Below are 26,300 nucleotides of genomic sequence, written 5' to 3' on the forward strand. Positions count from 1 at the left end.
GGACCACCACCCGGTCAGTTAGCAGCCAAGCGGTTCACTGTTGTGCCATCAGGGTGCTGGCAATTTCGCCTATCGGCACAATCAGCTGTGGTCTCTTTGGCGTGAAATAAATGCAAAGTTCTCAGGTGCACCTTTCCTCCACCAAGCCCACCCCACTCCCAGGGCACTTGGCTTTGGTCAGAAGGGTAATCCTATTGAACTCCTTCCTTTATTGTCCTCACAACCCAGTGGAATTGTCATTCTGCCGTATGGTCCTACAAGCTTGTGAATAAAAAGCCTCCTCTCCCCCCACACCTCGCCTTTCTTCCCCCTCGCATGTCCCCTGTGGTGTGGGGGGAAACAAGCTGGCTCCACATCAGACCCAGGAAAACTGGGCAGAGCTCTCACTCCAACCGATTTCCCTACAGGGGGCCATAAAGCTTGCCCATAAATAAAAGCTTTTATTATTTCGCTTGAACATTCAATTTCATCAGCATGTCGCATGTGTTTCATTACACCAGACACTAACATGTACTTAAAACTCAAATTCTGGACTGCTGCCCTGGCGTGCAGAATTCTCGCAAAGAGATTCGCGTCTGGTCCTGGAGAGAGGCCCCAGCCCCCACTGCCACCGGGAATCATCCTCAGATCCAAATGGCACTTGGCAGCGATTGAACAAGTGGCGCTCAAGGTGGCAAAGATGCTCCTATTGGGCCTCCAGCTGTGCCCAGGCTTCCAGTCGATGACGGTGACTGGAAAAGCCGACAGACCAGGGGAGCAGCAGTTGCAATTGTGACCAAACCAAATCCCCTGCTGTTGAGTTCCTGCAAACTCATAGAGACCCTGCAGAGGGTGCCTGGCACAGAGAGGGCACTTGCTTCTGTTGGCTGACTGACTCCAGAAATGCACACAAGCCAGCTTAGCCATGAAGGGAAAGTGTCTACAAGGGTTGGGCATTTCCTCATCTCTCTCCTCTGGAGCTGCTAGTAGGCTCGAACTGCCAACCTTACAGTTAGCAGTCCAATGCCTAAAACATGGTACCATAAACCCAAACAAAAACAACCCTCACTGCCATCGAGTTGATTCCAACTCTTAGTGGCCCTATAGGACAGGGTAGTTTCCAAGACTAATACGGGGGAACAAAGCCCGTCTCTCCCCCTTAGAATGGCTGGTGGTTTCAAACTGCTGACCTGGCAGTTAGTAGCTCAATATGTCGCCCACCACGTCACGCTCTTCTGATGGCGCCAGACTAGGTCCCAAAGAACTGCTGAGGAAATTGGGCTGGAAAGTTACCGCGTGTCCACTAGCCTGGTTGGGTTTTTTGTTTGTTCTTTATTTGCCTTTTGCCTCTTGCTCTTTGTTCTGGAATGTGCTTCGGAGACATGCGTCTCAACTGTCAACATGCACATGAATCACGTGGGCGTCTTGTTAAAAAGGAGACTCAGAGGCACTCACTCTGGGGTGGGGGTTACGTCTAATAAAGCTCTCAGGTGGTGCCCACATGGCCGCTCAGCGGACTGCCCTCTAAGTAGCAAAATCCAATATGGTAGCCATTAGCCACACGTGACGAGTGAATTAAAGAAGATGCAGTAAGGAATTGAGTTCCTCAGTCACACCAGCTACTTCAAGTCCTCTGCGGGCGCATGGGTTAGGACAGAGAAAGCTGCCCGCCACGGAGTCAAATCTGACTCAGGACAACTTAAAGGACAGCAGCTCGTCCTGTGTCGCCCTCCAGTCATCCTCATCGTTCAGTCCATCATGGCGCCCACGGTGCCAAACCTTCCCGTCCAGGGTCTTCCTGGCCCTGGCTGGCCCTCTACTTCACCATCTGTGATACCATTCTCTGCGCCAGATCCCTCTTGATGACAGATCCGAAGTAAGCAAGTCGGGTAGTGTTCTGTTGCGGCGACCCTTAAGGTTTTCATTGGCTACTTTGGGGGAACTAGATCACCAGGCCTTTCTTCGTCGTCTTAGTCTGGAAGTTCTGCTAAGACCTGCCCACCACAGGGAACCCTACTGATATTTGAACACCAGTGGCTTCCAACATCACCACAACACGTCAGGTGAGTTTAGTGGCTACCATATTGAATTGCTCACACACAGCACCTTCCCATCATCACTGAAAGTTCTATTGAACGGTGGCACTCCAGGGAGCTAATGTTGGAAACATGACCTCAGAAACTGGGCCCATCCACCCTGAGGTGGCAGTAAAGTCCAACAGAAACCTACCTGGGAGCAAAGGCACAATTCCTTGTGCTCCCAGCGGGGCCCTCTGCCAAAGGTGCTTCTTGGTCAGGCTGCGGTGCCTTCTCCAACCTGGTGATTCAGGGCAGGGTGCAGGTGTACCCCCAGGCCCCAGAACCCCTTCCCCTCGACCCCTATATGTGTGAGGGGTCTGGAATGTGACCAGGAGGCTCTGGGAGGTAAGTCAAAGAGACTTGCTTTTCTTTTTTTAATCATTTTATTGGGGGCTCATATAACTCTTATCACAATCCATATATCCATCATTTGTGTAAAGCACATTTGTACATTCATTGCTCTCATCATTCTCAAAACAGTTGCTCTCCACCTAAGCCCCTGGCATCAGCTCCTCATTTCCCTCCTCCCTCCTCGCTCCCCCTCCTTCATGAACCCTTGATAATTTATAAATTATTCTTTTGTCATATTTTACACTATCCGACATCTCCCTTCAGCCATTTTCCTATTGTCCCTCCCCCAGGGAGGAGGTTACATGTAGTTCCTTGCAATCGGTTCCCCCTTTCCAGTGCACCCTCCCTCCAGAGACCTGCCTTTCCTGAAGGCCCTTTGTCTGCAGCCTCCACTTCCCTGAACATCCTCCTCCTCTGAGGAGCAGGGGAGATGGAACTGCCAGAGAATTGAATTGATTGTGCACATATTGTAGCAATAAAGCCAGGAGACGGGGCTCCCTCCTTTCAAACCAATCCGGGTGGCCAGCAATTGCCGCAGCAATTCACAGCAAAGCATTCTCCAGCCTGGGAAGGAGGGAGGGAGCAGAGGCGTTTTCCAAGAATGCCTTTTATGTGGACCCAGAGCTGTCATTTCCCTAGCAATTCTGTGAACCAGGACCTGGGCGAGTTCCCAAAGTACAGTTGGTATGCATATGGCGGCCTCTAGAAATCACCCCAAGAGGCACATAACTGGGGCCCTGCCTTGCTGTCCTCAGAGTTCATGGCCCCACAGGGCTGGGAGGGATGAGAGGATGGGGACATTTTGCTGTCTGGATAGGAAGCTGTTATCCCCAGCGAACGAACGCAGTGAGGGCTGGCGAGGCGCTGAAGCCAGGAATCTGCCTGTTGAGTAAAGGGTCTGCTCATTCATAGGGGAGCAACAGCCCTTGCATCTGTTGAGTGCATGTGCAAGACAGCTGCGCTCCGTCCCAATGACCAGCAGAGACGGAGCTGCCAGCCAGGTGCAGAGAGCATTGGGTGAGAGTTAGAGCCCCATCCAAAGCCTGCTTCAGGCCCTTACTAAGGGTGTGACTGTAGAAGGGTCTCTCTCCTCTCTGGGCCTCAGCTTGCTTCTCTGTCAAATGAGAACAACACTGATCTGTCAGGATGTTGCTCAGAGTCTGGTGCATAGGAGGTGGCCAGTGAATGTCAGTCTACCCATCCCATGGCACTGGTGAAGTCCGTGGGGGAGATGTTGGTGGTAAAATCCCTGTCGGCATGGATTCTTACATCTGGAGAAGGAGACAGACACTAATCAAAGAGTCACATGAAAAAATATAAAGTACAAAACAAGGAGAGCTACAAAGTCTTATGAGAATCTGTATGGGGGAACTGCACTGGCGTAGCCAGGGAGGCTAAAGAGGCTCCCTTGAGCATGTATGGTTGAGGTGAGAACTCAAGGATGACAGAGGTTGATTAGCAAATAAGAGATGGGGGAGAAAACGGGAGCAACTGGTGCAGAGGTCTTATGGCAGGAGAGTGCAAGCAGTCACTGTGGATGGACAGAGGGTTAGTGTGGATGGATGGCAGGATATCCGGGAGCAAGCAATCACAGTAAAGCTGGCTGCACCCACCTCCTAGGGCCCAGCACTCTGTCAAGTCAAGAAGGTCACAACCCATGGCCCTCCACGCCTCTGCCCCCAAGCAGGTGGCCATCGACTGAAACAGAATAGGTGAGGTTTCCTGACACTGGTCTTTGGCGCATCAAGTTCATACTTGCTTCTTGGGCCATGCCTCATGTAACGCCCAGATGGTGTCAAACGTGCCCAATTGGAATCTCTAAAACCACTCACATGCACACAACCATCTGCAAGAAACCCTGAGCAGATCAGACCCTCCCCATCTTGAGGAGGTCCAGGGATGGTTATGGGAGAATGACTCTCCCCGGACTTGGAATGTCCCCTTTCTGCAAAATGCCCTGCCCTCTCCACACTGGCCACTGGCCTCCTGAAAGGGAAGCTGGAATGTCCACGAGACTCACATCCCTCCTTCTGCTGACGCCTGCACAAATGGTTCCCATTAGGAGACCGGGGTGCTTGGCTGCCTTCATTCTTTCCAGATGAGAGTAGAAGGCAGGCGTGAGCATTGGATGACTGAGTGGGGTGACTGCTGCCTCCAGCCAATCGCAGGAAACCAACCTTCCACTGGGGTCGATGAGACATCCCCAGGCTGACCCTCTCAAGAACCAGAATCCCCGGACCAGGAAAGAAGCCCTCATCTCAGTAAGGTGTGCATTTCCACTTAACCCCAGGTATCTGGGCTCCCTCTCTGTGTGTGTGCGCACGTGCGTGCATGCATGCTCCTGACCAGTGGCCTAAATGGCAGTGACCATGGCGGGAGTTGGACCATTAGGGAGAGAAGCATTTCCATCGTCAATGATGATTGTCGCCAGAATGAATCTTACGCACACGCTCTTCATGAATCGAAGGAACGAAACACCCCCAGGGGTTATCAAGTTGAGTTTCTGATGTGTGGCAGCCTCGTCGGTGTCAAAGGAGAACGGCTCCTTTAGGCTTGCGATGATGCTGCATTTCCTGAAGTCGATTAGCAGACTCATCTTCTGAAATGCCATTGGTTAGTAGGTTGGCACACTGGTGGTGTAAGGGTTACACTAGTCACTCCGAGAGTGAGAGCCGAGGCTTTCTACTCCCTTAAAGAGTTACAGTCTCAGAAACACAGGCACAGCCCTCTAGGGTCACTATGAGTCGGTATCAACTTGATGTCAGTGGGTTTGGTTAAGCCAAACATGTAATAATTAAACCACCAAAGGTTCGCTAAGCAACATATCAATGGTGAGCCCCACAGAGCAGGTGGAAATATTTCCTCTCAATTAAGTTGGGGCTTGCCCCTTCTCTCTTATCTCCAGGATCATGTCTGAGCTCTATGGAGGCTTCTGGAGACCCCAGGGAGGAAGAAACTCAGATCTGGCCCTTGCTCTGGTCAATGATCCACATGGTCAGGTTTCATCCACCAAGACAGCCTGGACTTAGCCAAGGGGTTACGAGACCAGATTCTGCGGGCAGATTCCTCAAGTGGAAACCGCAGCCGTACTTCCTGCTGGTCCCTGTGACCTTGGGTGAACAACTTAACCTCCACGTAGCTGAAGGAGGCTTCTGGGATCCTGGTTTTCCTGCACAAAAACGACCACAGTTTTTGAATGTCTAAAATGAACATTAAATTAGTGCATACCTTATGGGGTTGTTCTGAGGACTAAGAGAGTGAACAAATGGAAATGCTTGATAGATAATGGTTAGTCTTTGGGTCCAGTTTGGTCTGATGTTATTCTCTCTCATCGCCGGAGCCCACAGGGTGCACATCCATCTAGGCCTTTCTCAAACACACAAGACCACCAGGCAGTGGCGGCATCCAGCACATGGCCCCTCCTGCTCCCACCCCTCACAGGGTCTTTCTGCCTCCAAAGGATGGTCACAGTCCCTCCTTCTGATTCTCGAGTGTACCTGGCACGTCTTGCTCTTCACTCCGCCTGGGAGCTTGATGTGAATGGGGCAGGGCATCGGTCTTTGTTTTCCTCTGCCTCCCTTCCCATCCCCCAGCCATAACCTCACTTCTCCGGTGAGCTGAGCACCCCCACTCTCACTCATCCACCTCCCTCCGCATCAGAAACATCTCCGGGGCTTGTGTGACTCGAACGCCACATACGGACTCTTGTTCTCAGGGCTCTGCCCAGTTATTTTGTCCCTTGAATAGCAAGCCAGGAATCCCTTGACCCGATTCGGGGAAGGGCCAGGCAAAGGCAGGACACCTTGAGGATTGGGAAAAACAGGTTCTCTCTTTATCTCATGATGCAGCCTCAACCAGGGCTCCGCACAGGGCTCGGGTTAGGTTGTGGAAAACAGCAGGATTAACATTGGAAGCTTGATGCTGAGTACGAGAGGGCCAGCATCACCGGGGACTACCGACACCCTCCCAGGAGAGTAGCAAAGTCCTCTGGGTCAGAGGCAGGGAGCTTCTGAGAACCTCTACAGTCAGAGAGCCAGGAAGTGTGGGCTTGTTGTAGCCAATTGGCCCAGTCAACCACTTCCCAGGTGCAGCAGAGAGCTCAGGCACTTGGCCAGCTGCTGATGCCAGCCTCCAGAGTGCTTCCTGTTATCCGGCCTAATCAAGCTAGTTCTGAATACATGACGAGACAGCCCTGGTGGCCAGAGGACCCACTTGATTTGTCCTCTGCAGTTTCCAAGAAGCCCCTTGCTTCCTTTCTCCAACCCAGCCACACTAGCCTCTACGCGGGGCCACGCTGATTCCCACCCCAGGGCCTTTGCACTTACACTTTCTTTTGCCCAGACTGTTCTTTGCCCAAATATCCACGTGAGTGGCTCCCTCACCTCCTTCAGGTCTTTGCTCCAGTTCAGTGTTCTCAGTGAAGCCCTTCCCGACCATCCTACTTTCAATGACTAGCCTTCCTCTCCTCAATCTCTGTTCCCTCCCTACTTGATTTTTCTCCAAGGTACGCTCCACCATCTGTCCTCTGTAGTGCCCATTGTCGTTCTCCCCACAGAGAAGGGCAGGCACTTTGTCTTCTTCCCTGCTCCACGAAGGGAGGAATGAAATGAGAGGGATTTCCGCAGGAGAGCTCGGCCTTCCCTCCACTGTATAAATAAAGCAATATGCCCAGAGAGGTGCAGTGACTTGCCCAGGACCACCTAGCTATTGAGTAACCAAACCAGTTGCTGTCCAGTCAACTCTGATGCCTGGTGACCCTCTGGGTGTCTATAGGACTGTGCTCTGTAGAATCCTCATGGGTGATTTCTCCGAATTAGATCACCAGGACTCATTTTTTTTCCCCTTTCATCCCCTGGAGCACCTGTGGGTAGATTTGAACCTTCAGCCTTGTAGTTAGTTAGCAGCCAAATGTATTAATTATTTGCACCACCCAGGAACTCCGGCTACCAAGCAGGGAAGGGGGCTCTCCCTGGTTCATGTCTCATGATCTTGTTCCCTGAGCATTTACCACTGTTCCCAACCTTTCCATGGGGTTTCTCACTCATTAACAAACCACACAACCAAACTATTATTTTTTTTTGCTAATATGATTTTATTCAAACACAGAATAATGCCTCTCAGAGCAGGGTAAAAACAATTAAGTTAAAAGCATGGTTAGAATTGCAGACAATCAGATAAAAAGTTGATGGAGGTTTCAACTATTAATTCAATACAGCATACAAATAATTTCTATCTATAAAAATCCTCATTCCCACACAGTGAAGTGGAGGTGGCCTCAGCTACATATGATGCACACCATGGATACTTGGCCCATCACCCATCCTTTAAGGCAAAAAGGCTCCGAAGTCTCGGCCAAGGTGGGTGGCCCGCACAAGGACACTGGAGGATGTTCCTCAGCAGAAAGAAGCCTGCTTGGGCCCCCTGGTCAGAGATGAGGGAGCCCTGGAGTGCTCGGATCTATGCTGCCTAGCCTTTGAGTCACCATGGGAAGAAGGCGCTGAAGTCCTGGTAGGTGGGCACAGGGCTGGGTCGCATCGTTCCTTCAGCCTGGGCTGAGTAGGTCTTTGTGGGCGAGGCTGGTGGTGATGTCCGTGCGATGGCAGCCCTGGAGCCTCCCGCACTGGGCCAGGCTGAAGGAGGGCGGCAAGGGGGTTCTTCCCTCAGTCTCTCAAACGGCTGCGTTAGTCTTTCTTGCAGTACTGGGAAGAGAATATCCGCACAATCCTGCGACTTTCTCCTTCAGGCAGATCAGGAGGCAGCGAGGTAGGTCTGGGCGACAGGGTCTGTGGGGTGGGGCTCCTCCTCTGGGGGCCTCCCCTTTGTCCTTATTTCACGCTCATCTTTTTTTTTAAACATTTTATTAGGGGCTCATACAACTCTTATCACAATCCATACATCAATTGTATAAAGCACATCCGTACATTCTTTGCCCCAATCATTTTCAAAGCATTTGCTCTCCACTTAAGCCCTTTGCATTGGGTCCTCTTTTTTTTCCCCTCCCTCCCTGCTCCCCACTCCCTCATGAGCCCTTGATAATTTATACATCATTATTTTGTCATGTCTTGCCCCATCTGGAGTCTCCCTTCCCCCCCTTCTCTGCCGTCCATCTCCCAGGGAGGAGGTCACATGTGGATCCTTGTAATCAGTTCCCCCTTTCCAACCCACTCACCCTCCACTCTTCCAGCATCGCCCCTCACACCCCTGGTCCTGAAGGTATTGTCCACCCTGGATTCCCTGTGCCTCCAGCTCCCATATGCACCAGTGTACAACCTCTGCCCTATCCAGTCCTGCAAGCTAGAATGCAGATCATGGTAGTTGGGGGGAGGAAGCATCCAGGATCTGGGGGAAAGCTGTGTTCTTCATCGGTACTACATCGTACCCTGACGGACCCATCTCCTCTCTTAAACCCCTCTATGAGGGGATCTCCAGTGGCTGACAAATGAGCCTTGGGTCTCCACTCTGCACTTCCCCCTTCATTCACTATGGTATATATACTTTTTTTTTTTTTTGCATGATGCCTTATACCTGGTCCCTTTGGCACCTCGTGATCGCACAGGCTGGTGTGCTTCTTCCATGTAGGCTCTATTGCTTCTGAGCTAGGTGGCCGCCTGTTCACCTTCAAGCCTTTAAGACCCCAGACACTATCTCTTTTGATAGCCGGGCACCATCAGCTTTCTTCGCCACATCTGCGTATGCACCCATTTGTCTTCGGCGATCGTATCATGGAGGTGTGCAGCCAGTGATATGATTTTTTGTTCTTTGATGCCTGATAACTGATCCCTTCGGGACCACATTTCATACTCATCTTGGCCCGCGGTGGGTACAACACTGAGCTCAGAGGCTTCATGTTAGTGGCCGCTGTCTGGTCCTAAAACCGCGCCCTTTCCATCCTAAGATGCTGCCTCTAGAGAAGGCTGGGCAGACTCAGCCAGGGCAGGTTTGAAGCCTCACCCCTTCTCTTGTGGCACAAATTTTGACAAGTCATTTGTTCTCTGGGTTGTGACACCACGGGGACGAAACCGACTCCCATAATACTTTCTCTGTATGACGTCCGGAGTTGTGAGGTCCCTGGAGCTGCCGGGTGATGCGAGGCCACAAGTAGACACACAATGTCCTGCTACCAGACCTCTCTCCGGTCAAGAGTGTCTCACTAGTTCCAACATTCAGGGGCTTGCCTTTGGGCTACGGCATCATGGTCCTTGTCCATGATTCACTCACTCACTCACTCACTCCTTCCACCCGTTCTTGTGCATTTATTCTGTCGCAATCAAGCTATTATTAATCCATTCTGGGTCATGGAGATCTTATGGGACATGATAGAACTGCCCATAGGATAGAATTTCCCATAGGGTATCCAATGCTACACATTTACAGAAGTCTGTGGCACCACCTGCCTTTAGAACAGCCAGTGGGTTCAAACTACTGACCTTGAACCACCGTGCCACCAGGACTCCTCACCCATCCTGCGACTCACTGCCATAGATGCCAACTCATAGCAACCCAACGAGTTTCATGAGTAGAATGCCCCCTGTGGTAGTTACATCATCTCTGGTCAATGTGAGACGATTAAGAGCGAAGAGGTGGCATTTGACCTGCCCATCGGGTTGCAGCTTGATGACTTCATTTGAAGGCGCCAAGGAGATAAATAGCTTGCTGGAGGCCGACACACACTCATTCTCTGCGAGACATTACTGACCATGAGTCTGCTCCAGCAGAGCCCTGGAGCTGGAGGAGCCATGTGGAGACCTATGCCAGCGCTGAGATGCTTCCACCACCACTGGATCCACAAGACTTTCCACCCACTGGCCTGTGATCTTCCTGCATTCAGCATCATTGCATGTGTTGCATGAGTCTGAAGAGGAATTTATAGATTGGTATCAGACATATGGGCTAATATTGGACTTATGCACTTGATCTGGACTGGGCTGGGATGTTTTCTCAATATTCAATTGTTCTTGTCTATAAAGCTCTTTCTTATACACATATGAGTGTCTCTGGATTTGTTTCGCTAGTCAACCCAGATTAACATACCCCATCTTTCTCCTTTGGAGAAGCTGGTGGTTTTGAACTTCTGACCTTGTGCATCGAGGCCCAATTCGTAACCACTCCAGCACCAGGGCTCCTTCCTCACACATTCCCAGTGCCTGTAATTCCCTCCTTTCCACCTTCCACTGTAGAATCCCTCATCTTCCAGGTGTAGTCTTCTCTGTGGAGTCTTAATCTTTCCGGTAGCTTTCCTGCAGGTTCCAGGCAGTGACACTTCCCTCCCAGGACCTTGCCATTCACCTTATAGGTCTCCCTGAGGCACTTTCCTAGGTCTGCCCCACCTTAACTCCTAGCTGTTGGTGTGCTGGACACTGGGCCTCCCTATCTCAATAACCCCTGTTCGTACCATCGCCCAGGGAGGGCATGGAGGGATGAAACAGGCCCTCAACTTCAGCCTGCCCATGTCCTCTCCAAAACATCCATTTGTACCTGAAGGTGAGAGACGGATGAGGGCGGAGGATCCGAGACAGGTCGCTGACCAAATGAGTACAAGAATGAATAGAAAGAGGAAGGGAGGGGACGCGGCAGGGAGGGATGGGAGGTTACCTCTGACCTCTCTTTCCATCACTCCTTCATCTATAGGGAGATTTCCATGCAGTCATTCTTTAAAGTCCATCCCCGCACAGTGCCTGAGGACAGTGCCTGAGGTTTTTTTCTCCTTTTAAAAATCATTTGTTTCTTTTCATTGTTGTCGCAAATACACACACCTCACCATGCATGGATCCAAGTCAACCACTTCTACTTATTTGATTTGGGGTTTGTAAATTTTCCTTGGGAAGTAGGTGAATGGGGTCAGCGATTCCTACCCACACAGTCCAGTGACGTTGATGAGAGTCTTCAAGTTCTCGCCCTGCTGCCCCCAAAGCTTTCTCCTCCATTAGTATAAACCCAAGACCTCCTAGGCTTCCTACCAAATCTTTCACGTGGCTGTGGTCAGTTTGGTCCCATATAGAGGCAAGGGTAAAAGAAAAACAAGAAAAACCCCGCACTACCAATGAGTTGATTTGAACTACTGATCTCACAGTTAGTTTAATGAGTAGCCTGCTACGTCACCAAAGCTCCTTCCCATATGGCTAGTTCTTGATAAAGAACCCAATGCTCCATTTGCCTCAAGTTTTCAAGGAGGCGCTCAGTCTCTCTTTGTGGAAGGAAACATAACAGAAGGAACAATAGAACAAGTTGCCCATTTCAAGTTCAAGTCTGACACTGTGATCACACTAGAAAAATAGTCCATCCCTTGTGAAGTCCCTCCCTTTGCACACAGCTCTCCCCCGAGTGGAGTCCATGCACAGCCAGCGCTCCATCCTGCACAGGCAGGCCTGTGGCAGGGACGCTGGGAGGGAACTCGAGACCACAGCTCTTGGAGCGGCTCCACCAGGACCAAGACTAAGCAGGGAAGGAATGGGGTGGGGGTGAGGGGGCTGCAAGCAGACCCTCCTGAGCTTTAGTGCTCCCATCTTCCCCCAAACCATCCTAAGCAATTCAAGCACCTGCTGACAGCCCAGAGAGTGGAGAGGCAAAGCCCTGGATGGGGTTTCCAGCTTGGATTTCACTTAATGAGTCTTTGGAATCTGGGAAGTGATTACAAGCCCACTGGGGAGGGACCACCTACAGGCTGAGAAACCTGTCACGGCTCTGCCACGTGTGGCTCTGAGGATGTCGGGCTCACCAGGAAGCTGCACTTGCAGGAGACATAAAAACGCACCCTGCAGCAGAAGATGGAATGGGAACAGGGGGGTGGGGTAGGTGGTGAAGAGTGACACGGAAGTGTGACAGCCATCCATAGGAGGACCGAATGACCAGTCCAGAGGTGTTTGCCAAGCACCTACTTGATTGACCGCTGGCTGGAACTTGCGCTTCTCAGTCCAGCTGCCTCTGTCTGCTGCAGCTGAGCCCACCCAGACAGACAAAGGGAGGTGTCTGGCTGGTCTCCCATCCCCTGCCCATCACTAGGCCATCCTGCTATTCTCACCCAAGGTTTGAGCTGGCAAGGAACCCAAACCAGCCTCCACTCCCACCCACTTATCCCTTCTCTGAAGAGCTGAGCCGTTGAAAGGCTGCCCCTTAGTGGGTGCTGAGAGGGATGGGGGGTAACTCATTGAGACCCTTAGCCCCTTAGACAGTGACCCTTGGTCACTGTCGCTTTATCACATCTTCTCATTTCCTCCTCAGACTGTCTCACCAGGTGGCAGGAGGCTGTGTCCTCCCTGTACTGAGGAGGCAGCTGTGACTCAGAGAGGTTACATCCCTTGCCCATGGTCACACAGCGAGGAAGCAGTGGAGCTGTGACTCAAACCCAGCCTCTGCCTTTCTAGTGTGCTGGCCTCAGGGAGGGCGGCCTGGGATTGTTGAGGGAGGAGCTGTCCTCTAAGGTTCGGCAGAATTTATAAAGGGCAGGAAAAAAGATAGAGCTGCATCATCGACACCAAACATTCTTAGTCCCAGAGGTGAGGCCATCAGGCCCTCCGGTGGCCACTTCCTCATCATAGCAGGGCCTAAAAAGTGCTCTCTGCTCGGCCAAGAAACAGAGATTCCCAAGGCACGAAGGCCAGCTCCTAAGACAGAAAGTGCTACAGGGACAGACTGACAGGACAGGGTCAAAGGAAGTGTCCAAGGGTTTCTCAGGGGAGATCAGGGACACTGGCCACCCACCAGCCCTGGACAGCAAAAGGGTGCCAACAAGAGCGGGGCTCAGGGGGACAGGCCAGGATGGAGGCATGGAAGTCCCCCTGGGCCCGGCTCAGCCTTAGGCCAGGCCCAGAAACAGTCGGGTTAAACAAAGCTTTACACAGCCTCCTCTTTAACTGCCTCAACCCAGAAGGTCAAGCTAACTCATTCCAGCCTCTGTGAGGCTGCAGCCGCGGGGCACGAGAGAGGGCAGGGACCTGAATTCCGGGGGCCTGGGGTGCATGCTGGTTTAATTAGCTCTCTGATGCTTGCTTCCCTTTGGTCTAACCTCCCATGCCAGGCTCCAGAGGAGCCAGGAACAGAGGGAGGGGCGCCCTTGAGCAATGGGCCCAGGGAGCTGCTTGCCCCGGGTAGAGAGTCTGGAGTGGCAGGCCAGGGGTTCAAAGCCCAAGGCTGGGGGTGCATGTCAAGGCACAGACTGGAGGAACCAGAAGAGACTGGATTCGGAAAAGGAGGGGCATGCAAGGCAAGCTCAAGAGAGAGGCCACGACACAAGGTGGCACCAGCCAAGCCTGGGCATGGTCAGCTATAGACATGATCATCTCGGGGTACCCAGTGGTACTGAATGGTGGCAAGAAGAAGTTAGAGCTGGGGAGCCTTTAGACTGGCCTCTGGACTCAGGGGGGGGAGGGGCTAATGCTAAAGGTGATGGACAAACAGGTGGGGAACAAAGCGATTCGCTGAGTGTGCTCCCTCCCCTGAGAACTTGTTAGAAATTCAGCCTCTGGGGTCCAAACCCCAGACCTCCTGAGTTAGAACCTCTGAGTATGGGGCCCAGTGTGTTTTAATGACCTGCAGGTGACTCTGATGCAGGGTCACCTGTGTAAAGCATGTGGCTACTCCAAGTGTGGCCTGTGAAAGAGCCGCATCAGCCTGACCTTCATTGAGGACACGTGAGAACCCCAGCGTCTGCATCTCAGACCTGGCCCCAGACCTACTCAACTCAGACCCTGAGGTTTAACAAGATGCCCCAGGTGGTCTGCATGTGTGTGACCACAAGACAAGGGTACTGCTGAGCCCTGTGCCCTGAGCGTCCTTGGCCTGAGGATGGACGGGCCTTTGTGCCCAGACCAGGGATGAATAGACACCAGTGACCACATACTTCTAAGCACGGGAAGGGCTGTCATCAGCGCCACATGAATCCAGACTGCTCCGGGAAAAAATGTCACCAAGAAAATGAATGGCTTCACCGAGCCTGCAAACATACCCAATGGAGACGCGGCATAGAGAGCAGATTGCAAAGACAAGACAAATAGCCGGCCAAGCGCTATTCATATTCCCCGGGAGACAGTTGCAGTCAGGCGCCGAGTCCCTGGGAGGTGGAGATGATTTAAGGAGAAGCAGCGGAGGGAGGGTAGCTGTAAGCAAGTAAGAACCCCGCCGAGATGCTAAGAGCATGCTCCTGAGACAAAGCTGCTAGGCAGGAGGCTGCCTGGGACTTGTCCTCACGTCTGACCACAATGACCAGGGACTGGTTCTCATCCTTCCCAGGGAAACCAGTGGGCAGTGTTGGTGAATTACAGGAGGGGAGCTTGCCTCGGTAAAATTGGCTTTACTCTCAGAGCAGCAGAAAGAATCCCTACCTTCCTCATCTGCCCGCTCGCTCTTTGGGGCTTGTGCTTGTACCGGAGGAGCCTCTCCATACCCTTTCATCAGAGCTACTAATTAGTATACATTAATTAGCATATGTTTACTTTGTGCCAGGCTTTGGGGGGGGGTGTTTTGCATGTAATCCCCCCCTCACACTCATTACACTTAATACATGTGTCAAATCTATGATTCCACTTGGATGGCTGACAGCACCTCCCTCATTTTTTCCTTCACCTCTTCTATGTCGTCAAATCGCTGTCTTTTCATGTCCCTCTTCATTTGAGGAAACAAACAGAAGTCACGCGGAGCGAGGTCAGGTGTGTGGGGCAAGAGAGCATGCTGTATTTTGCCAAAAACTGGCACACTGAGATGGCTGTGTGAGCATGTGCAATGTCATGATGGCAAAACCAGTCCCCTGTGTGCCACAAATCAGGCCTTTAAAAGAAATTTTTAAAAATCATTTTATTGGGGGCTTGTATAGCTCTTATCACAATCCATACATGCATCCATTGTGTCATGCACATGTGTACATATGTTGCCACATCATTCTCAAAACATTTTCTTTCTACTTGAGCCCTTTGTATCAGCTCCTCATTTTCCCTCCCTCGCTCATGAATCCTTGATAATTTATAAATTGTTATTATTTTTTTCATTTCTTATACTGATCGATGTCTCCCTTCACCCACTTTTCCGTTGTCTGTCCCCCTGGGAGGGGGTTCTATGTAGATCATTGTGACCAGTTCACCTTTTCTTCTCCCCTCCCCGCACCTTCCCCTTCCCCTCCTGGTTTTGCTACTCTCATTGGTCCTGAGGGGTTTATCTGTCCTGGATTCCCTGTGTTTCCAGCTCTTATCTGTACCTGTGTACATGCACTGGTCTAGCCAGATTTATAAGGTGGAATTGGGGTCATAATATTGGGGAGAGGAAGCATTAAAGCATTATGTGTCATCGGCGCTATACTGCACCCTGACTGGCTTGTCTCTTCCTTGTGACCCTTCTGTAAGGGATGGCCAATTGTCTACAGATGGGCTTTGGATCTCCCCCTCATTCACATTGATATGATTTTTTTGTTTTGGGTCTTTGATGCCTGATACCTGATCCCATCAACACCTCATGATCACACAGGCTGGTGTGCTTCTTCCATGTGGGCTTTGTTGCTTCTCAGCTAGATGGCTGCTTGTTTATCTTCAAGCCTTTAAGACCCCAGATGCTTTATCTTTTGATAGCTGAGCGCCATAAGCTCTCTTAACCACATTTGCTTATGCACCCTTTTTGTCTTCAGCGATCTTGTAGGGAAGGTGGGTGTCACGGAATGTCAGATTATTAGAACAAAGTGTTCTTGCATTGAAGGAGTATTGAGTCGAAGCCCAACGTCCATCTGCAACCTTAATTCTTAACATATAGATATAAGTATATAGATCTATTCCCCTCTTGTTACATATATATATTTACATATGTACATGTCTGTATTTAAGCCTCTATAAGTGTCCTTTGCCTCCTAGTTCTTTCCTCTATTTATTTTTACTTTCTTCTTGTTCCACTATCATGGTCGGCCTTCACTTGAGTTTCAGTAATTCCTCTCTGTTACATTTCCCTTGATCAAGCCCTACCAGGCATCCTACTCCCTCCTCACTTTCAATTTTAGATCACTTGTTGTTCATTTGTCCCCAAATCAGACCTTTTTTGGTCACACACTGTTATGAAATCTTTTCAGAACCTCTAAATAGAAAGCTTGATCAACAGTCTGACCTGATGGAACAAACTCCAAATGCACTCAAGTGGACATTTTCATCCATTTGGGAAGCTGATGGACATCCAGAAGGAGGCTTGTCATTAATCAACATTTCACCTTTTTTGAAATGAGCAAGCCACTGGTATACTTGAGTTTTTCCCATAGTGCTATCCCTATAAGCTGTGTTCAATATCACAATTTCTGCGGCATTTTTCTGAGCAGGAAACAGAATTTCACAGCTGCATGCTGTCCTCTTAAATTGGCCATCACAAAAAAAAAAAAAAACTAGCTTTGAGCGAACTGCTTTTATGAAAATATTCATTCATTGTGACCAGAGAGAACCTTCCCAAGCAACGCCACTGGGTGCACTAACTCAGAAAGTTTCTGAATGCTTGCCTAATGGGGAAAAAATCATACTGCAAAACCTCTGCTCTGCCCAACACATTTCAGGATTATTTTTGGAGGGGTATCCCCTCCTACACAGATTTGGACCGTATTTAGTACATGACCAAGTCAATTAATAAGAAGTCAAAACCAAGTTGGTGAACTAATACTTCTTTGAAGAGCTGTAACATATTGATTCCTGACAAATAAGTGAAAAAAGCCAGGAATATCAACTTATGTTTAGTCTTTAACTTTAAAATGACCATTCATTTTTAAAATACAGAAAAGCAAGTTTGAATGCATTTACAATAGCTTCACAATTTATGTCTTTCATTGTTGTTGGGTGAGATACTTTTTATTTAATTTTTTAAACTGCTTCATTGGCACTTAATGCACAGATCACACAATTCAATAGTTCAGTCACATCAAGAAGAGTTGTCCAATCATGACCACAATCAATTTTAGAATATTTTCTCCCTGTCCCCCATGGTCAAATCAATTTTAAAACTAATTGTGTAATCAGCATCGTTCTAGAGAGTGCTCCCCCGCCCCCCACACATACATTGTTTGCTCCCCCATCCCGTTCATCCTCCCAGTGCCCCCCACGCACACACCCCACCCCTACCTCCTCTATAAACCCTTGTATCACTTATCTCTATGCCTCTACTACTTCTGTGCTTCGCAAACTGGAAAACCCAGCAGAAAGAGTAAAAAAACAGAAAAAAAGTGGTAAGGCTAAAATAATAATAATGCAGAGATAAGAATACAGATAATGGGGAAGAAAGAAAAGACCACCGTGAATATTTAAAAGGCCAGGGGAGGAATTTTTGTCCTGGAATAAGCAAGAAACACTTGCACCTAGAAGAATCCCATGGGGATCTGCCAGCGGCTTAATCAGGCTAGATGCTTGCAGATGGGTTATGGGCTCCCACCGTCCCCCACAGCCTTCAACAAATTGGGTGTTCACAATTTGGGCTGATACATTTCCCTTGTTGTCTGTGGATCACACCGCTGGTGTGCTTCCTTTGTGTGGACTTAGTTGACGCCTTGCTTAGATGGTTGCTTGTGAGCTGCTCTGTTCAGGGACAGAGTAGAAGGGTTCTCTAGGCTATGGGCTTTCCATCGCCTTTCTGTCCAGTCCGGTCTTTCTCCGGTGGGGCCACTGTGGGGTTTGGGCCCCCAAACTCTTGGATAGCAGCTGAGCACGTACCCACAGTGCTCCTTCTGTGTCCCATTACGATCCTCTCAATGGAATATTTTGAAACCAAAGTGTTCTTCATGGCAAAGATAAAGCCAGGAAAACAAACTTTCAAGTGGGATGACATGACTAGAAAAAAAAAAAAGATCACCAACATATTCAGAACAAACACATGCGAGAAATTGAGACATCAAATCCTCTGTTATGCGTTTTAAAGCCTTTTGTGAGACACGAGAACTTTTTTTAACCCATCAGTCACACTTAGCGCCCCATGAATTCAAATTGAGTTGAAACAGAAAACAGTTGTCTCCCCTCCAGGTTCTGTGCAAAATGCAACACAGCGTTCTCAGTAGGAACAGCTCATCACGATGTAACTCTTCAGAGGCTGTTCCTCCCAGTGCCCAAACTGTCTAAGTCATGAAAAGATGCCTCTCCCCAGGAGAAGGAGCGTCCTCAAAAATGTCCTCAGTACCTGCCAGTGTTTCCCCGGTCCTTCCTGTGCCTCATCGGGAGAGGCCAGGGCCTCATTCGCGCCCTTGCGAACATGTCTGCTGATGTCGCCTCATCTTCTGGAAAGTGCCAACTCGTAATAGCTTGCTTCACGGTCTCCCCAGCACCGGGGTCCTCCTCTTCTGAGCAGCTTTTGGATTTCAGATTCCTTTCGATTCTCAGCGCAGAAAATGTTCATTTGTTCCTCGCCGATGCGAGCACTGTTTTTCAGATTTCGAAAAACTCCACCTGGTGTTCTCCTCCGACAACCATCCATTCTTAAAAGACCGCCATTTTGTTCAACTTCGGTCGTTTCTGTCAGAAGTTCGGTTGCCTTTTTTTTTTTAGTGTATAGTTTTTATTCTTTTTTCTATAAATATAAATATGCTTTTCAAATTTAGAATCATGCTTCATCTATTTTTTAATCAGTTTATTGGGGGCTCATACAACTCTTATCATAATCCATATGTACATTAATTGTGTAAAGCACATCTGTAAATTCATTGCCTTCATCATTCTCAAAACGTTTGCTCTCCACTCAATTGCCTTCTTATTCCCAATGATCTTCATGACTCGGGACATCAGGTCTTTCTTTGGTTCTTGTAACCTGAAGGCAATTTCACCAGCCAGTTTCCTGGAGAAGCTCCCTCTGAGATCTCCTATCGGCCCTTATAGTTCATTTCTTTGCCCATTTTCTTCTTCCTGGGAGTCTTCTTTCTTGCCACCGTGCATATACTCACCTAGCTTGTTTCCTGATTCTCATGTCTCCTCTTCAGATGCACTCTTACGTTTCTTAGCAAGCAAATCCTTGTCAGTCTCACGCCGTCTGCTTTTATCAACCGTGCCTTCCAGTCCCGACAGACCCAGTTCAGTGGCCACCGCATCTTGACCCCGTTCCTGCAGCACAGCGCCTTATCTGTTGTTCATCTTCTCTTTTCCAGCCACACGCGGGTTCTGGCTGCTCCGTTCAAACGGAATTAGCTCTGCTTTGGGAGGAGGGTTAAAACATTTCTGTCGCTTATGTCTCCCAACAGTTGCCATCATCGGAATCAGAGAAACTCCCATCTCTTGAGTGCATACTTTTAATATTCATTTCCATCACGGGATACTGGTGCTCAGGCCAATGCAGTATTCTGGAAGGGCCCCACAACGATATCTCCACCTGGTGCTTTCGGCTCCCTTAGGGCCTCATCTCTGGGCATGACAGTCATGTCAGATTCCAAGTCAGAAAGCTGCCACAATGTCAGCCTCCTGCACCATCTTCTAGTTCTCCACCTGTGGGGGAGCACTCTCTAGAAGGGGTCACCCAATTCATAACAGTAGCAAAATGACAGTGATGAAGTAGCAACAAAAATAATTTTATGTTTTTTTTTTGGGGGGGGGGCGTCACCACCACACGAGGAACTATATGAAAGGGTGGCGGCATGAGGAAGGTTGAGAAGCACTGCTCTAGTGATACAAAGCAGCACAGCAGGTTGATTGTAACTCTTTCTGGGAGTAGAATGCCCCTTCTTTCTCCTGAGGAGCGACTGCTGGTTTCGAACTGCCAACCGGGAGGTTAGCAGCCCAAAGTGTAACCAGGGATCCTCTTCAAGTGATCTCCGCCCCTTTAAGTGCTACCTCCCTACACTCGCTAAGGCAGCTGTGCGTGAATTGTGGCCCTCCAAGAAGATAGGTTGTGAATATGACTCTGTTTGGAAATCGCTTTCTTTGGTGATGTTCCTGAGGCCAGAGCCTGATCCCTTCTGTGCGGTGTCTCATAGAGGAGTATGACTGATGTGGACACTCACACTCAAACTCAACACTCACTGCCTCAAGTCCATGCTGACTCACAGCAACCCGGGGACACAGGAGAGAATGGCCCCTGGGAGGTTCTGAGGCTGGAATTCTCTATGGGAACAGAAAGCCCCACCATTTTCCTATAGAGAGGAGCAACTGGTGGTTTTGAATTGCTGACCTTGAGGTGAGCAGCCCAATGCATAACACACGCTGCCACTAGGGCTCCTTGACACACATGCACACACCATGGAAAAGAGGTCCCGTGAGATCCACCTGTAAAAAAAAGGAGTGCCCAGGTCTGCCTGGAGCTGAAGGAAACAAGGAGTCATGTGGAGTGAGCCAGGAGTCTGCCGGTGACAGGGATTCTCATCTCCAGGCTCCTTAAGGCACTAACGGACAAGACAATACATTCCCAGGCTTGAAAGCCATCTGCTTGGGGATGTTTTTGTTGGGGCATCAGATAATGGAGACAGTGGGGCACAGAGCTCCTGATCAAGATTTTCGTTTCACACCTGCCCAAAGGCAGGGCCCAGCAGGCTCCTCTGCCCACTGCAGAACATCGGGGGTCAGTGCTCTTTCATGGCTGGGGGGCATCGTCAGAGGCCCACCACGCAGGCTTCAGACCCCACCTAGGAAGTCCATGGGGGAATTTCTTTCATTGCAGCAGCGAATCTAATGGCGGCTTTGTCTTCAGAGCGGTCAGGTGTCCCTGGCCAAGGTGGGTCACTCTGGGCCGTTATTAAGCAACTCATCAACTTCTAAACATGGGTATGATGCTGGTGGTGAAATGCGGCTATTTTCACAGACCAAGCAACTCTCCCCCTGCTCCTTTCTCAGGCACCCGTGATGGACACGATGCTGATTCCGACTCTTGATCCGCCCCCCAGGGGGGCATGAACCGTTCTCCAATTGGCACAAACTTTCGAGAGAATCGATATCAAGTGGACGTGAGAAGAGGCTGCGTGTGTTCATTGCTGGCTGCGATGCTTGAGTGTTTCTGGGACGCTGGAAGCTGCACCACCACTATTTCAGGTACCAGCAGGGTCATGGATGGGTTTCAGCAGAGCTTCTAGGCCAAGGTTAGGAAGAACCGTCTAGGGCGCTGCTTCTGAAAACCAGCTCATGAAAATCCCCTGGATCACAGCAGAAGTTGTTTGCAGTATCGCTGGCAATTCCCAACATACCAACAGTCATGAAAATGGCACAGGACGTGCCACTCTCCATTCTGTTGCACATACGGGCGCCACGAGCCAGAGTCCACCTTTCGCAACTAACAACAGGGAGGCTACCCATTGATATAGACCCAATGGAGAGTCACTTGTCAGCATCTGATGAAAGTGTGTCTTTTATTTCCATTGCTCTCACTACCACCCTGCGTTCTCTACGCCCAAGAGAAGTTCAGAAAATGCACAGGGAAGCGCAGCCAAGGACCTCTCTGAGGCAGTGTGATAGAGAAACAAATCCAGAGACACTCATGTGTGTGTAACCGAGAACTCTATATCAAAGAGTAATTGTGTATTCAGAAAACATCCCAGCCCAGGCCAGATCAAGTCCATAAGTCTGATATTAGCCCCTGGGTCCAATACCAGTCTGTAAATTCCTCTTCAGACTCACACAACACATGCAATGACGCCGAGTGCAGGAAGGTCACAGGCCAGTGGGTGGAAAGTCTTGTGGATCCAGTGGTGGTGGAAGCATCTCAGCGTTGGTGCGGGTCTCCACATGGCTCCTCCAGCTCCAGGGCTCTGGCCGCCAACAGTATAGCTTCAGGTGGCTTGTTAACAGGAAAGTCTCGCAGGGAGATGAAGCAGAGCGCATGTGTCTGGTCTCCAGTGAGCTATTTATCTCCATCTTGCCTCCACATGAGACCATCCGACTACGACCCGACGGACAGACTAGACTCGACCCCTTCCTCAAGTAACTGCCACAGGCAGCGTGTTGGGTACAAAACTGGACGCAAAGCAGATGCCCAATAGCAGGAATGGCTAAGTAAACTATGGTACAGTTAGTTATTCATCGGAATATCTCATGGTGGTTAGAAGAAACTAACTAAAGCTACATAACTTCTTTAAGTACCATTGGTTCTTGCTCATATGCTACCTCCTGAAATGGTGGATGCTCACTAGTTCTCTTTGGCACAGTGACTGTGCATTCTTTCCATCTTCTCTGGATGCTTCCTGCATCACTCAGTATTTTGCTTATAGAATCTTTCAATATTGCAACTCAAGGCTTGAATTTTTTTCTCTAAATCTTTCAGGTTAAGATGTGTTGACTATGGTTTTCTAACTCTAGATTTTGCACGTTTCATTATAATATTTTACTTTGTCTTCTTGAACTGACCTTTGAAGTTTTCTACTCAGCTCTTTGACGTCATCATTTCTTCCATTTGCCTTAGCTACTCTATAGCTAAGAGCAAGTCTCTTCTGATGTCCACTTTGAACTTTTCTTTTTTCCTGTTTTCTTTGAACTTTTGCTTTCTTCTGAAATATTTTTTTTGCATTCTAAATGATCTTCTTGATGTCCTCCCACAGGTAATCTGGTCACTGTCACTAGTGTTCAGTGCATCAAACCTGTTCTTGAGATGTTCTCAAAATTCGATGGGATAGACTCAAGGTCATATTTTGGTTCCTACGTCCTTGTTTGATTTTCTTCAGCATCTACCTGAATTTACATAGTAGCAATTTATAGTCCATTCACAGTCAGTTCCTGGTCTGGTTTTAGCTGCTAATATTAAGCTTTTCCATAGTCTCTTCCCACAAATGTAGTCAATTTGATTTCTGTGTATTCCATCTGGGGAAGTCCATGTGTATAGCCAGCCACCTTGTGTTGTTGAAAAAAAGGTATTTGCTATGAATAGGCCATTGGTCTTACAAAATTCTACCATGCGCTCTTCAGCTTCATTTCTATCACCAAGACCACACTTCCCAACTACTGTTCCTTCCTCTTTGTTTCCAACTTTTCCATTCAAATCACCAATAATTATTCATGCATCTTCATTGCATGCTTGATCAATTTCTAACTAAAGTCGTTGGTAAGTTCAATTTCTTAATCTTCTTTGTTGTCTTCTTTTAGTCTAGAAGCTCCTCTGAAACCTGTTCACTTTGGGTGACCCTGCTGGCATTTGACCTACCAGTGACCTAGCTTCCAGCATCACACAAGCACCACAGTACAACAAACTGACAGACAAGTGGTGGGCAATAACCATATTCACCACTTTGTTGAATACTTATAATATTCCAATTAGACCGCATTTGGCCTCTCAATTCATTCTCTCAATAGCCCCCATGTATGTATATTTAGTGAAAACTGTGAGGGCCAGAACTTGGCAGGAATGCCTTGTTTTTCCAGGTCTTGTGAGTTTTTCCATCTTTGACAAGATATAATCTTGTCACTTGTCCAGCTGTCTTCCTTAGTGGATCATATTCAAGTTCTCCTTCCCTGGTGGGTTTCTGCTTACCGTGAAGTGGAGTTTCTTGGTATGGCTCTTGTAGCCATAGTCGTGGTGACTCCCACCAAATGCCTGAGTGGGAGCATGCAAATGAGGCGTAGTGAACTCTGGGTATAAAAGTGAGACGTCTCAGAAACAACAGAGAATCTCATGACAAGTGAGAATGAAGAGCCACAAAAACAGAGCATGTCCAAGGTCCTGTGTGGAGAAGTGGAACCAGCAGCGGTGGCCTGAGACAGAGCAGTGGCTTTCTAGACCACAAAACAAGCAAAACAGTGTTTGGGGGTAGAGGTCTAACTTGCAGAGCGAGGTGCCTTTGGAAATTTATAAACACTAAAAGAGCTTTTAACACTTCCCCAAGCACAGGTCAAGGGGCCTTGTGGTTGACAGACTGACAACCAGAGAAAGACATGCCCACTGGCATGGCTGAGAAGAGGCCTGGTAGACAAAAGTACTGTATCCTTAATGCTTTCTGATCTTGACTTGTAACCTGCTAATTTCTCTGGTAAGCCCCCACAATCATGAGTAATTGTGTGGGAATTCTGTGTAGCCATTTAACAGCCTGTCGAGCCCAGCAAAGAAACAGTGTACTCTGGAAGGGATGGGTGGTGTCAGAACAGGATAGAGAAGAATGGAGTGTGGAGGCAGGTTTGACCTCTGCCACAGAGGAATCACCTCGGACAGATGTGGTGTTAGATTCTCCTCTTGCCTGCTGTCACTAGTGAGATCAGGCATGGCCCCACGATATTTCCTCACCATCTTTTGCTGGTTTGAAATTTTAGGTAGATTTTATTGTATATAGATGCATATTGTGTATTATTGTTCACATTTTTCTGTGGGGACAGCGCTCAACCGAGCGGGTCCTGAGGAGCAATTGTGCAATTGGAAGCAAACAAAGAGACAGACGAGGAATATAGGCACTCACCTCTTCCATTTAGCCAGGAACGAGAGAGCGTGTGTGTGTATTTTCTAACAGGTTTATATAGTCTTGGAACATGCAAGCCCCATTAATCACATGTTTAATGAGGTGGGCAGTCTCTTACTCTAAATGTCCCTGGGCTCATTGGGGCAATAACCCAACACCAGTACGGGGGGGGGGGGCGGTCAGCCAGAGGGGAGTTGACCACCTCTAGAGTGGGGAGAACAACAGAACATGTCTGCTCCTATAGATAAGGGCTGCCGGCTGTATAGTGATTGGCCATGTGCTTGAAAGGAAAGTCTGCATAGGAGCACTATGATGGGAGGTTGTTGTGTCATTAGGAGAATGTGACTTGGATTAATCTCCAAGTCACAAACGTGAAGGCCTCTCTCCACCAGAATGCAGGCCTTCATGGCTTCTTAAATGTGAGCACAGAGATCTGTCCACATACACTCTTTTCCTGGTCCTCAGTTTCCCACATTTTTCGAATGTGCAAACTGAGACTCAGAGAGGCGAAATACTTTGCCCAAATTCGACAGCTGATAAGCAGAACTGGCTCATGAACCCAGTTAATCTAGACTCTAAAGTCTTAGTGAGAAGCCTTTGTATCCTGGTTCAGGACAATAATCAAAGTCTGCATCTTTTCTCCAGGGCTTGGTGACCTAGGACGGACAACCATGGCAGAAGACAGCCGACCAGTGTTGACCAATATGTGGGCTGATCTTCCCCACTGCCACTGCCTCTTCTATCTCTCAGCACCACCAAACGTTCCACGGTGCAAAAGACAGGACCTACCCATCCACCGGGTAGAATACACGGGGGCATCTATCTAAAAGTTCATTGAAAACAAAAGGGAATGAAATATGTTGGTGAACCCTGTGGATCCTTCTTGTACAGATATAACTGCGACTGACATGGAGTGTCACATTTGAAAGATTACCAGCCTCCCAGGAAGGATCTTGGGGCTGCTAATTGCAAGTCAGCAATTCAAACCCATCGGTTGCTCCGTAGGAGAAAGATGAGGCTTTCTGATCAGTAAAGAGTTAGTCTTGGAAACCCACAGGGGCAGTTCTGTCCTGTCCTATCGGGCCGCTATGAGTCAGCATTGACTGGATGACATACAGTCCATGTGCTATCTCAGCTCAAGAGGAGAGAGCGGTTTCGTAAGCTTTGGATAAAAAGCTTGTGTTCCTGGGCTGAATGGATATTCCCATTTATCCCTTTGATAGTAAAACTCTGTCTCTACAGATGCCTGCATATCACGGAGCAACAGTCATTGCAGCCAAGCAGCCAAACTAATGTATACAACAGGCATCATCAATATGCAAATAACAACAGGCCAATTATAAGCCCAGCAGATGTATCCCATTAACATCATCAAGACTTGAATCTAGCCTACTGCCTCCTCCCCAACAGCGTGGACCTCCCCAAGGCCCTCTGCCACACCCACTGGTGAGGAAAGCACCCTGGCTGGGTGAGAGGGGAGCACTGGACGAGGACTCTAGAGACGTGTGCTCAAGACCCAAAGGTCAGTACTGTGACCTTGAGCAAGTCACCAAGGCTGGTGACGTGCCCCACCATGCCCCAGGTTTCTAAAAGAAACCGGCAACTCTCGGCAG

The 26,300-nt window shown here is 49.1% G+C and overlaps 1 pseudogene; it reads right to left on the minus strand.

Moving 5' to 3' along the window:
• Positions 1-14,328: 14,328 nt before the first annotated feature.
• Positions 14,329-24,696, minus strand: LOC142430445 (phosphorylated adapter RNA export protein-like; annotated as a pseudogene).
• Positions 24,697-26,300: the final 1,604 nt, after the last annotated feature.

This window comes from Tenrec ecaudatus, chromosome 17 (genome assembly GCF_050624435.1).
Source record: "Tenrec ecaudatus isolate mTenEca1 chromosome 17, mTenEca1.hap1, whole genome shotgun sequence".
Lineage (NCBI taxonomy): Eukaryota > Metazoa > Chordata > Mammalia > Afrosoricida > Tenrecidae > Tenrec > Tenrec ecaudatus.